Raw genomic sequence first — 13,140 nt, 5'->3', positions numbered from 1 at the left:
TTTCTGTGGGTCAGGAACCCGGGTGCTGTTAACCTGGATCATCTGCTCAGGGCCCCTCACAGGTTGTCATCAAGGGGTCGGTGTGGTTCACAGTCATCTCAAGGCTCCACTGGCATCAGACGCCAAGCTCACTTGTGAGATTGTTGGCAAGATTCAGTTCCCTGGGAGCTATTGGACCCAGTGGCTTCCTTCCTCCGAGGTCCTGGCCACGTGGGCCCTCCAGCATGGCAGCGTGCAAGTGAGAAGTCCCAGGCTTTCAGAGCCAAATCTTGCATAATTTAGTTGTTAGGAGAAGGCATTAAGTCTCGCTGCCCCTCACCCTCAGCCCAGCCACCACGCACACGCACACGCATTCATACACACGAGGAGGGATTGCACAAGGGTGTAAATGCCAGGAGGCGGGGATCACTGGGATCTATTACAAAAGCTGCCCGCCACAATTCTCCAGTGGTCTCTAATAAAAAGCATGCTCTGTCTGTCCCAACCTCCCATCGTATGGATGGGCCCTTGTCCCTTTAACCGGGACCTGCCGATGGGTTGACGAGGTAGTCTTTCACTCCCACTGGTCGGGAAGCTCACGGCAGCAGGGGTCTTGTGTACATGGTGCGTGTGGCTGGCACTCAGCTAACACTGTGCTCCTTTGCGTGTGTGGAGGGTAGAGAAAGGCTTCTCAGTTCTGTCTTAGTCAAGAGCGCACTGGGTAATAAACTGTTGCTTGTTCTTTAGGGAACCGTGAGTGATTTGAACGGAGGTTTTGGAAGATTTGGGGGACTCCATCTAGAGGACTGCAGAAAGCACATTCAGACGTGATTGTCTCCCAGAAGAGAAACCGTGAAAAGGGCCTAGACCAGACTGGGCTGGACACACATCGTGTATACGCAATATCCCGAACTGGACTGATCTTGGGCCATTCTGTATTTCTGTAGCTGTCCTACCGTCCACACACAGCAAGACCATGGCCTTGGTAAGTTCCACCAAAGGAAAGTTCCCATTGCCAGTCATCCTGGAAGAAAGATTATCCTGGGGCAGAAACTGAGGACTCAGGGTGTGGGCCTTTGGGGTGACAGAGAAGTTCTCTCCCTCTCTCTCTCTCTCTCTCTCCTGATTCTAGTCTGCCCTACGAGTGAAGACATGCTCCATGCAGCTCTAGAAGTGGAGCTGAGCTGGACCCTGCCATGTGGAGCAAGCTGGGCCTGGATAGGTAGGTGACCCTATGAGATTACCTGGACACGAGCATGGGATCTGTGAGCTCTGAGAAAAACCACACGAATCAAGGTTGTGAGCATTGCTCTGTTTTACCCGTCTTCTGTGGTCCCCAAGTCTTGTCAGCTCCTGCTAGAAGCTGGACCTGGTTTCTGGTTAAGTATGATACATGGAGAAAAGGGGCCTAACCATGCTTGGAGTTGAGTGGCTAAGACGAGGCCAGAGTGTGGGCTCAGGGCTGGTGGCTACCCATAGAGGGCGGCCATGTCCCCCAGGGTGGGAGTCATAGAGGGTGTGGGATCCACTGAGGAGGCTGGAGGGCAAGCTCCGGGGCTGGTGTCGCCCACCACTGAGGAGCTCTCCAAAATAGCTCAGGACACTCTGCAGGGGCTGAGCTCCCATGTGGGCCAGCAGGGTTCAAAGGAATTGTAATTTGAGTATTTCATGGAGTAAGACAGTTTATTATCCTTGGCTGGGGAAGCTTGAACGCAGCCATTCTATTAGATGTTGTCGTAGAAAAACAGATAATACGAATAATCCAGTGCATCAACATTTTTAATGGAACTTTTCACTTTACAAAGCATTTTTACGTGTGCCATCTCCGGTCGATCCTCAAATAATCCTGTAAAGTATGTAGAACAAGCATGAGATTAGCTGGTTTTATTCATTCTGAGGATGAACCATATGAAATTCCATATTTACAGGTCAAATGGAGGTTAGATGTTGACAATGTATATGGTTCAGCCTAACAGTATTATACGCATCATAATTTAAATTATTAATAAGTAACTACAATAATAGGTGCTTTTTCTTAAGTGCCTGGAATATTGCTAAACTCTTAGCACGTTTTATCTGATTTCGTTCTCACAAGAACTCTGTGAAATGGGTACTGTGGTGATTATAGCTGCGTCCCTCCCAGGGCCCCCATCAGGGCCCCACGCCCATTCCCAGCTGCTGGAAATACTGGCCACAGCTCCTTCCCTCACTGGGAATTGTCCTCGGCCACAAGCTGCTGCCTGCACCAAGGTGAGGCCCGGCCTCAGAGGGCAGCCCATGACTGGCTGACGCGGGCGTGTAAAGGCTGGGCCTCCTCACCTCACTTTGGGACCCGCTGAAGGGCCATCCCAGCTCAGAGCCCCCTGTAGGATCAGCTGAGGACCCAGCTGCACCCCCACTGGGGGTCAGCTTTCTTCTTCCCAGGCCGGTCCTCTCACTTACGGTGTGTCTCCCAAGAGCATTGCCTGCTTAACCTTCTTCAGACAGTTCTCCACCTCAGAGCCTGCTTTCAGGGAACCTAACCCAAGACAGCTGGTGCCAGAAGTGGTCCGAGGAAGCGGATGTGGGAATTGGGAGAGGGGTCATTTGCCATCTGGCTACGAGTGAAGACCGCATCGCCAGTATAGAAAGGAAGGCTGGTCCCCTGCACGCTGTAACTTCGTGATTATCAGGCCTCCCTGCCTGTGACCTGGGATGAGATGCAGGTGGAAGGAGTCATGGTGGCTGGTGCAACGTCTCTGGACATTGAGGGAAGTAATGAGTATAAGGACCACGGAAATGAATGAGTGTGGCAGAGCCCGCTGGTTTGCTAAAGAGGGATAATGACAACGTCAAAGTGAAAAATCACCAAGGCCAAAAGCAAAAGCCAGAGGGCAGCCCCTGGGGTAGCATGGAAGGAAATCCCTCCTGCAGAAGGAGGACCAGGCTTAGGACTTTGTGCTAAAAGTAGCAGAGCTCCAGGGAAGATGGACTTCTCAGTTCTGATAGGCCTCGTATACCAAGATCAGAGCCTGTTAGGAAAGAGGTGGGATCCTAATACTCGGGTTGGGGATATAGGAGTAGATGCAGTTGAGAATCTTGAACTCAGATTTTCTGAATCCACTGGGCCCGCAGAAGGGGCCCACTTCCTGTTGACAACGAGTGGTCCCTCTTTATGGGAGATTTAAATGCAGTTTAAAATGAGGCAGTACCCTACAGGATAATGCTCACCTCCCTCAGAACCTGCCTTCACCTCCTTTCTGACTATCCGATGGACACCAAGAGTCAGATCCCAACTGTGTTGGGCCTGCTAAGGGAGGAGAGGGGCACTTCACTGAAGGAGCCACCAGACCTGGCTGATACTTCTGGGCGGTATGTATACACAGAACTGAATCCTGAAGGACCAGATCCAGAGAAGAAGAAAATAGGGATGCCTGGGCAGCTCAATAGGTTAAGCCTCCAACTTCAGCTCAGGTCATGATCTCACATCCATGAGTTTGAGCCCCGCATCAGTCTCTGTGCTGATGGCTCAGAGCCTGGAGCCTGCTTCAGATTCTGTGTCTTCCTCTCTGTCTGCCCCTCATCTACTCACATTCTGTCTCTCTCTTTCTCAAAAATGAATTTAAAAAAAATTTTAAGTAAAAAAATAGAAGAGGAAAATAAAGCTGGACAAGAGCAGGTGTTGATATGAAAGTACCCTCCTATGATGCAGGAGTTAACTCCTGGCAAGAAACCCAGGAGACAGTGCTAATATACTTTCTAGATGGATTTTAGAAGCTTAGGAAAAGCAGGGTTTCATGTGAAGTAGAAATGTTAGAATAGCCATGGCAGGGGTGCCTGGGTGGCTCAGTTGGTTGAGCGTCTGACTCTTGGTTTCGGCTCACGTCATGATCTCACGGTCCATGGGATCCAGCTCTGCGTTGGCCTCTGTCCTGACAGCAAGGAGCCTGCTTGGGACTCTCTCTCTCTCCCTCTTTCTCTGCCCCTCCCCAACTCACACATGCTCTCTCTCTCAAAATAAATAAGTGAACATAAAAAAAAAAAAAGAATGGGCATGGCAGACAGTGGAGGGAGAAGTCAAAAGGCTCAGAGAAGTGGGCAAGCTTGAGTGTTTGTAGCACACAAGTTCAGAAAGTCCACCAGCCAGTTGTTCTGGAGAATAGTCTACTTATCGAAGCAATAAGGAATGGGCTGGTGAGGGGAGCACCACCTTTTGGGGACAGTAGGAGATGCTGTTGCAGAACTGGGCTCCCTGATACCCACAGGGATTATGGGATCCCAAAAGTAGAGGTCGGGTGGTGGTGCCGAAACTTTAGAAGCCAAGTGGGCATGATTATTGCAATGAGCAGCAAAATCAGGGTAGCAGTCAGAAGGGCCTGACCCACAGAGGCTATGGAGACCATAATAGAATACAGTGTTCCCAGAGGCAAGATAGATGGGTGGCCCACAGTGTATTGTCTACTTTAGACAATCAAAAGAAATCAAGGATGAATGATCAGGGAGCCAAGGCAGCTGCCCCCAGTAAAAGGTCACGATTCTCTACCCTGTTTCTGGACCTGAGCCATGGACTGAAGGTCTGCAACATTATGGCGAATGTATTTGGTAGTATTTCCCCCTGCCCACTCCTTTTCAGAAAGAACCCATGGCTATTACTTGTGTAACTGAGCGTGAGAAAGGGGAACTGGCAAGGAATTTGAAGAATTGTTGGCCACAGGGTCTGTACTATCACTGCACTGATATTTGGTGACCCAAGTGCCGTTATGCACCACCTCCTGCTCCATTAGAGCGAGCAGAATGGGAGCCAGGTAGTAACGGAGCCCTGGCTTAGGTCTAGGTCTCGGTGAATTCAGTGGGGTCCCTGGGTGCCCTGTGCTTATTTCCCTGTGCCCGAGTGTATAACTGGAATGGACATACTTGGTAGTTAGAAGAACCCCGATATTGGTTTTTTGACCTATGGAATAAGAGCTAGTATATAGTAAGGAAGTCCAGTTGGAAGTCTCTAAAACTGCACCCCCCCCCCCAGCCCGGATACTAAATCAAATACATGACTATGTCCCAAGGGAGATGGGAGGAATCGGTGCCACGCTCAAAGAAGAAAGGAAGCAGAGATGGTGGTCTCTGTCATACTCCCTTTTGATTTACCAGCCTAGCCCCTGCGAAAACTGTATAAAATGGCTGAGGAGGGTAAACTACCACAAACTTAGCCAAGTACCAGCCCCAATTGTTGCTGTTGTGCTAACTATGGTATCTGTGCTGGAGCTGATCAACACAACCTCCAGAACACGGTGCATGATTGTGATCTGTTTATTGCCTTCTTTCTAGAACAGAGAAGAATCAAAAGCAGTTCACTTTCACATGGAGCAGAGAACAGGATCCTCTTGCGTCTTGCATCAGGGCTATGTTAATTCTCTGCCTTCTATCATAATGTAGTCTGAAGGGACTTAGACCATCTGGACAATTCTGCAGAATATCACATTAGTGTGCCATGTCAATGACGCCATGTTAATGAGACCGAATGGCCAAGAAGCAATACGTATGATGCATTCACTTTCGAGGGTGGGAAATAAATCCTACCCAGACGTGGGGCCAAGAAACGTCAGTGAAGGGGCGCCTGGGTGGCTCAGTCGGTTAAGCGTCCGACTTCAGCTCCGGTCATGATCTTGCAGTTTGTGAGTTTAAGCCCTACGTCGGGCTCTCTGCTGGCAGCTTAGAGCCTGGAGCCCACTTCGGATCCTGTCTCCCTCTCTCTCTCTGTCCCTCCCCCATTTGCACTGTCTCTCTCTCTCAAAAATAAATAAACATTAAAAAAAGAAAGAAAGAAATGTCAGTGAAGCATATAGAGGTTCAGTGGCCTAGGGACAGCCTGTCCAAAGCAAGGAATGTAAAGGACAACTGGTGGGCACCTTGCCAGCACAAGTGAGTCTGAGCTTGCATGAAACTGTCCCCCACAGCTGCGGCTGGTATCACAGGCAAGTTGAAGGGATGAGACACCGGGCACCCAAGATGTCTGCTGTCTCCCATTTTACAGATGAGGCGGATAAGTCTCAGGTTAAATAAATTTCCCCCCCAACACACAGCTGGCAAGTGGTGGATCTAGGATTAAAATCTAACTCTGACTTCAAAGCCCACATTCTTTAATGCGTTGTATAGCTAAGGAGCCTGGGAACAGAGAGATCAGGTGGCCTCTTGCTGCGTTTTGGGTTCCCAGGGAAGCAGGCTCTGAGACAAGTTGGCATGCAGGAAGTTCCCTGGGAAGTGGTCTCAGGAGCAGCACCCCAGGGCAGCGAAGAAGGCAGGACTGGACACAGAAGGAGGTTGGACTACAAAGGTGTCAGATAATCCCGCAGGTTGCTCTGGAGCTGGGGTGGCTCTGCAGAGTTGTCCTTGCTGATGAGAGGGGACCGAGCTTTTTTTTTTTTTATTTTTTTATTTTTTTTTTTTTAAATTTTTTTTTTTCAACGTTTTTTTTTTTTATTTTTTTATTTTTGGGACAGAGAGAGACAGAGCATGAACGGGGGAGGGGCAGAGAGAGAGGGAGACACAGAATCGGAAACAGGCTCCAGGCTCCGAGCCATCAGCCCAGAGCCTGACGCGGGGCTCGAACTCACGGACTGCGAGATCGTGACCTGGCTGAAGTCGGACTCTTAACCGACTGCGCCACCCAGGCGCCCCGGGACCGAGCTTTTATACTCCAGCACGGAGCAGGCTTTGGGCTGCCCCAGGAAATGGAGGTCACCTTCTGAGAAGTGGTCCTTTTTGGCCTTCAGGGGACTCAGCTGAGAGCCATCAGGCTTTAACACTTCCAGCTGCTGGGGACTGGGAGGGGGAACACCTCTTCAGCCCTGAAGGGGGCTCTGTGTGCCACATCAAGGCGTCTGCTACACTTCTCTGGGTCCCCCACCGCTAGTGGCTGGGCGGGAATACAAAGGTGGGTCCACTGACTCCAAACCTAAGGTTAGCCTTGTTTTTTTCCAGGTCTATAACATGCTCCCTTATTTCAGAGTGCACGAGCAAGACCAAGGGCTCCAGCTGGAGGTTGTTGATTGGAAAGAAAGGTAACCTACTCAAACTTGATCTGATCTGAAGGAGGGGGTGTTGTTAAATAAGAGAGAAGACATCATTCATTCAAAAATATGTACCGTGTGATTACCATTCCCCAAGCTCTGCTCTAAGTGCTGGAGAAACAGGACAAAACCCCTGCCCTGGAGGGCTTCCTTTCTATGGAAGAGGACAACGGGGGAGCCCTGGTCTCTCCAGGGCACTGAGCAGACTGGCCTTCTTGAGAGGAGGAGAAGCAAAATACTCTGTCATCATTTCATAAAGAGCCTACGGGAAAATAACACTCAGTTAATTTCTCACCTGATTACCTGCCTTATATAAGTAACTGAGTAAGGAAGGGCTGGTAACAGTTGTTACCTCTGGGGGGAGTAAGACAAGTAGAATGGGGAAGGAAGGGGGAACTTTAATTTCCTTGCTTTTCCTTCCTGCTTCCTACGCCCCGCCCCCACCCTCTCTTTCCACCACTTCCTTTTTTGCCGGGTGTGCCCAGGGGACAGCTACTGTGTGCAGGACTGCGTCTGAGACACCCCCAGCTCTCGGCTCAGCCCTGGCTTCAGGTCTGGAACAGCAGTGGGAATTTCCCTGCCCTGTCTCCTCTGTTCCGTCCACTCCAGGGACCCCTCTTGCTGTCCACGAGAAGGGGGAAGCAGGTACTTGGAGATCCCATGCAGTGGGCACAAGTTGCAGAGTCTGGGGGGGGGCAGTAAAAAAGAGTCATTCTACAGACTTTAATTTTTTACACTGTGTAGTTGTGCACTACTTGAATGTTTAAAAAAAAAATTTTTTTTAATGTTTATTTATTTTTGAGACAGAGAGAGACAGAGCATGAGCGGGGGAGGGGCAGAGAGAGAGGGAGACACAGAATCGGAAGCAGGCCCCAGGCTCTGAGCTGTCAGCCCAGAGCCCATCGCGGGGCTCGAACTCACGAACCGTGAGATCGTGATCTGAGCTGAAGTCGGACGCTCAACCGACTGAGCCATCCAGGCGCCCCTTGAATGTTTTATAACACGTGTGATTTGAATATTGTATGCTAGGTGTTGCTGTTCCTTTTTTCTTCCCTTCCTCTCTTTCTTCCCTTCCTTCCTCTTTTCCTTCTTCTCTTCTCTTTTCTTTTTTCTTTTCTTTTCTTTCTTGACATTGCAGGAAGAAGATTCTGCCTGACAAACCAGGCCTGGCTCAAGACTTCTCTAGGGGCAACTGGGTGGCTCAGTCGGTTGAGTGTGTTCCACTCAGGTCATGATCTCTTGGGTTTGTGAGCCCCACATGGGGCTCTCTGCTGTTAGCACAGAGCCTGCTTCGGATCCTCTGCCCCTTCCTCACTCGCACTCTCTCTCAAAAACAAACATTAAAAAAAATAATAAAATAAAACAAAATACTTTTCTAAAAAAAAAAAAGAATTCTCTAGTAAAGACTTCTAGGGCAACACCTGCTTTTGGCCAAACCATGAGGGTGGTGAGTCTGCCTACAGGAACAGAGGCCTCTCTTCCTGGGTTCTCCTTTTGTGGCCATGTCCCCCTCCCCTCTCACACTGCAACCTGTTCCTTTGAATGTTTCTGCTTCTGATTGTGGGTCATCCTGCTGAGGACAAAGACCTTTCCAGATGGGCTTTCTATCCCCCATGGCCTTTGTGCCTTATGCTGGAACTTCTTGCCCAAGGTGATAGGCTCTGTGTCCTGAGGAAGGAAGAGTCAGCTTCAGCAGGTGACAGTGGTGACCTGGTGATGGCACACTCTCCCTAGAGATGACCTATGAGTCCTGGTGGGGGGAGGGGGGGGTGTGGGACAGCCAGGCTGGCTTTGGAGTCAAGTTGGACGAGGATCTGCAGTGAATACCTATGAATTGTTCCCACTCAGGGGCACCTGGGTGGTTCAGTTGGTTAAGTGTCCAACTTTGGCTCAGGTTATGGCCTCACGGTTCATGGGTTCAAGCCCTGTGTCGGGCTTTGTGCTGACAGATCAGAGCCTGGAGCCTGCTTCAGATTCTGTTTCCCTCTCTGCTCCTCGTCTGCTCTCTCTCTCTCTCTCTCATCTGATCAAAAGTAAACATTAAAAAAAAAAAATTTGAATTGCTGCTGCCCAGCATTCAGTGCCCACTTTTCTGATGATAGCATAATTTTGCTTTAGCAATTGACCCCTCTTGCATTTCATATAGTTTGGGTGGGACTGACCATCCCCTGGCTGGAAGATGCCACCAGATCCTCCTCCTAGGAAGTTGGATCTTGAGCAAATGATACAGATACAGAAAGTGTTTGGGGCTAATTCATCCTAGTCCCAGTGACTTCCCTCTGGGGTCTGCTTCCCAGGTTCCTAGAACCGCCTTCCTGTCGATTCCTCTGGGAGCCTGGGGCTGCAACTTTTCCTTCGGATCTCTGTTGTCTCGCATCTTCTGGTGAAGTAAATCACTGTTGCTGAGTAAATTACCCAGAGTCCATTTCTGTTGCTTACCACCTAAGACCCCTGGCTAATATGGCCCCCGTGCCTCCCAGGTCTCTCAAGCCCCATTTCCTCCCCAAACAGTGGTTCGGGCCTCTTGGTTTCTGTGTATGTGTGGTCATGGTAACTCTGCCCGTGTTTTATTTATGCTGTGGATGTGGTGTGGGCAGCAGCTGAGCAGGCCAGATTGGGCCTGAGGCACCAAGAGAGACGGTGGGGTCAGCCAGAGTCACCTCCAGTTTCTGAGCCATGCTGTCAAGCCGGGTGTGCACAGCCACGGAAGGAGGGCCTGTGGCAGATACAGGCAGAGCGTGAAGCCGCAGGCTGATCACGCTGTATCTTCTGGAAGTACCAGTTTGAAGATTTTATGGGAGTGGGGAGACATGGTTTTTTAAAAAAAAAAAAAAAATTAAATTAAATATATATATATTTTGGCATAGAATACAAGAATCTGCAGGAATTTTTATGAGAACACAAATGTGTTCTAAGAAATTTCCTACTGGCAGAAAGCCAATTCCATATGCCTATCTAAACCTCCTGGCAGTACACATTCCTCTCTGCAACTATAGAGAGTTCCTTGGTAGAAATTTAGAGAAACACAGGCTAATGGTATTGGGAGCCTTGATTAAACCACACAGGCTGTTCTGGTCCAGGTCCCCATCTCTGTCGACCCTCAGATTCCTTTCAGGCTTGGGCTACAAGTGGGGGGCCTCTCAGAGTCCTGTTATCGCTGACACCTCTTCACAGCCCCTAAGTACGGCTACCTTGTTAAAAACGGACAACCCTGTTAAAAATCACTCACTAAAGTGGGGTGTCTGGGCGGCTCGGTTGGTTAAGTGTCCGACTTCAGCTCAGGTCATGATCTCACAGTTCCAGAGTTCAAACCCTGCGTCGGGCTCTGTGCCGACTATCTCGGTGCCTAGAGTCTGCTTCGGATTCTGTGTATCCCTCTCTCTCTGCCCCTCCCCAGCTCGCACTCTGTTTGTCTCTCAAAATAAACATTAAAAAAAATTTTTTTTAAGTCATTCATTAAAGAAAGATAGCCCCTCCTTTCATGAGTAAATTCAGGAAGCTTATAATTCTAATTTTAAATATGTAGATGCCTATTATATTCTGGGCATTTTCCACATTTAATCATTACAGCCACAAGGCAAAGATAGTATTATTCCCGTGGTATAGATGAAGATACTGGGGCTTACTGAGGCTGAGTAAGTAACCCAAGGTCACACAGCTAATTAGGCCATTTTTCTTAAATATCATTCCTGTTCAATCTCCCCTTTCTAGAGTGAGCTCATGGCCTGAATGGGGAACACGTTAAATCCACAAAACTTCAGTATGAATGGGTTCATTTTCTGCTGCCTTCTTCCTGACGGGAGGCCTCTGCCTACCAAGAGGATCTTGGCCAGCTGGGGCTGGGGCAGCGGGAGAAAGGCACAGAGAGAAGGCTCCCTGAAGATAATTTCTCCCAATGACTCTGTATGGTATTGTTTTTTTTTTTTTTTCCAACGTTTTTTATTTATTTTTGGGACAGAGAGAGACAGAGCATGAACGGGGGAGGGGCAGAGAGAGAGGGAGACACAGAATCAGAAACAGGCTCCAGGCTCCGAGCCATCAGCCCAGAGCCCGACGCGGGGCTCGAACTCATGGACCGCGAGATCGTGGCCTGGCTGAAGTCGGACGCTTAACCGACTGCACCACCCAGGCGCCCCTGTATGGTAGTGTTTAAGATCATGGGCTTTGAGGACAAGTAGGGATGGATTTGAGATTCTATTGTACTACTCATTGTATAGCTAAGAGGAATGGGACGGGGAGTACAGAGGGAGGGAAGCCCACCACGCCACCATCAAGCCACAGTTGGGCTCAAAACCGACTCTGTTCCTAGTGTCTTTATGAAGAGGAATGGTAACAGCTACCTCCCACGACATCTGACCAAGCATTCTGCCGAACATTGCCAATTACAGAGAAGCTGATGGCAAGGGGCTGTGGGTGGGCCTGGCAGCCTGGCCTTGGCCAAACCTACCGCCTGGCCCCTCACTCTCATGATTCCATCCTGATCCACAGTGTCTACCCTGCAGGTGCCCCTGCCTCTCTCTCCCCTGTCACCTTTGGCCTGGGAACCCAGCGTGGGGCCAGGACTGTAGGACACCCTTACTTGACTCCTGGGTTGGAGTCCACAGTAGTGACAGCTCCTTGCCCAGGTCCCTTTGGCAGGGGGAGTGTGGTCTCTTGCTCTCCGCTTTCCCAGGATGTCCTGTGCTGCAGGGGTTAATAACACTGTGCTCAGGCCACTGGGGCAGACGTCCCTTGCAGCTAGGCCCTGAGTACTCTGACCCTAAACATGGGATCTGGGATCATGGAAGCTTCTACATGAAGATTCTGGAGTGGGTTCCTTTATTGCCAAGTTGAATATTTTTATTAAACTTCCTTTTCATTATATGTTTCTTTTAAGGGAAGAAATCCCATTGTGCACTGTGACATCGACCACTCTATGCTGTGCAGAAAGTCCCACTGAAGAATACTCAGGCCCTGGAGGGACCACTAGAGTTTCTGCTACTGGAGGGCAGGGGCTCTGCCTTACAGGTGTGGATGTTCCAGCCCGGAGAGGCCCTTAGCGACCGTCAAGTTCAGCCCCGATAGGGAAAGGAGCTTGTGCAAGACCCCATGGTCGGCAGGCCCTGAGCTGATTGGACCCCGCTTCTCACTGCTGCATATCTGCACCCAGCACAAGGCCTTGCACATGGTTGGCTCTCAAAAATTTGTGATGAATGCATGGGTGAAGGCATGAACAGACCAGCCAAACCCTGGGGACGGTTCTCCTGCCTCTCAGGCAAGGCCTTGACCTTGCCTTGCCTCTCAAAGAGCTGCTCTGACTGGGGATTGAGGCCAAACCAAGGGCCAAGTGGGCAGCTAAGCCCCTCACCAGCTTTGCCTCGGCATCCTCATCATCTCACATGGTCTGCCTTTGCGGAGAAGATGCACAGAGGAAGTTGCCCAGTGAATGGATTTGTCGAATGGGTGTGTGAATAAGATATTCTGTCCTTCTGGCTATCTCTCCACTTGGAGAGCGTGAAGGGAAGTTGTCTTCACCTGGATCTCCCTAAAGCAGGATTTGGTGGTAATTGTTCGTTTAGGAGATGAGCCACGGAATTCAAGGTGAGAGAGAGGGTACGCGAGACAGGGAAGGCAGGTAAGTCACCTCTTTATTAAGGGATATCTTGCTGAGCAGGTTATCCTTCTGGGCAACAGGGGCTCAGTCCCACTGGGGACCTTCTGCGGGACCAAGAATCTCTTATCCATCAATAATTGTTCCTTAGTGAGTGAGGTTTAAACCTGGGGCTATTGATTTTCTCCACTCTCAGCCTGCCCCATGCTCCTGCTATTAGGGAAAGCCCTCAGGTAGAGAGAGGCAGGCTGGGAGCACAGAAAAAGGTCTACCACAGCTGTCGGTGACCTCCAGGGTGGGCCATGGGAATCTGGGCAGGACACTGACAGTGCCTGCTGGAGGAGTGTCTGGACGGTCATGCCCAGCCCATCACCACCAATGCAGGCTGTCTGCAGGTGCAGTGTACCCAGAAGGCAGCAAAGCTATCTGATGGGCACAGCCTGAGCCTGTGACCCTGGCCTCACCCTAGCCAGGTATCTTCCTACAAATGTTTCCGGAAGGCCCTGTTGAGTTGATGGTCCCAACTGC

The 13,140-nt window shown here is 50.1% G+C and overlaps 1 long non-coding RNA gene across 1 annotated transcript; it reads left to right on the top strand.

The window, feature by feature from the left end:
- The first annotated feature begins 736 nt into the window (after positions 1–736).
- On the top strand, positions 737–12,778 carry LOC122221876. Its single transcript, XR_006203487.1, has 4 exons — positions 737–964; positions 1,112–1,201; positions 6,934–7,013; positions 11,899–12,778. It is a non-coding gene; the product is annotated as an uncharacterized LOC122221876 (long non-coding RNA).
- Positions 12,779–13,140: the final 362 nt, after the last annotated feature.

Source organism: Panthera leo, chromosome B3, assembly GCF_018350215.1.
Source record: "Panthera leo isolate Ple1 chromosome B3, P.leo_Ple1_pat1.1, whole genome shotgun sequence".
NCBI classification, from domain to species: domain Eukaryota; kingdom Metazoa; phylum Chordata; class Mammalia; order Carnivora; family Felidae; genus Panthera; species Panthera leo.
Note: the sequence above shows the minus strand (reverse complement) of the source record. Positions and strands in the feature narration are given on the sequence as shown.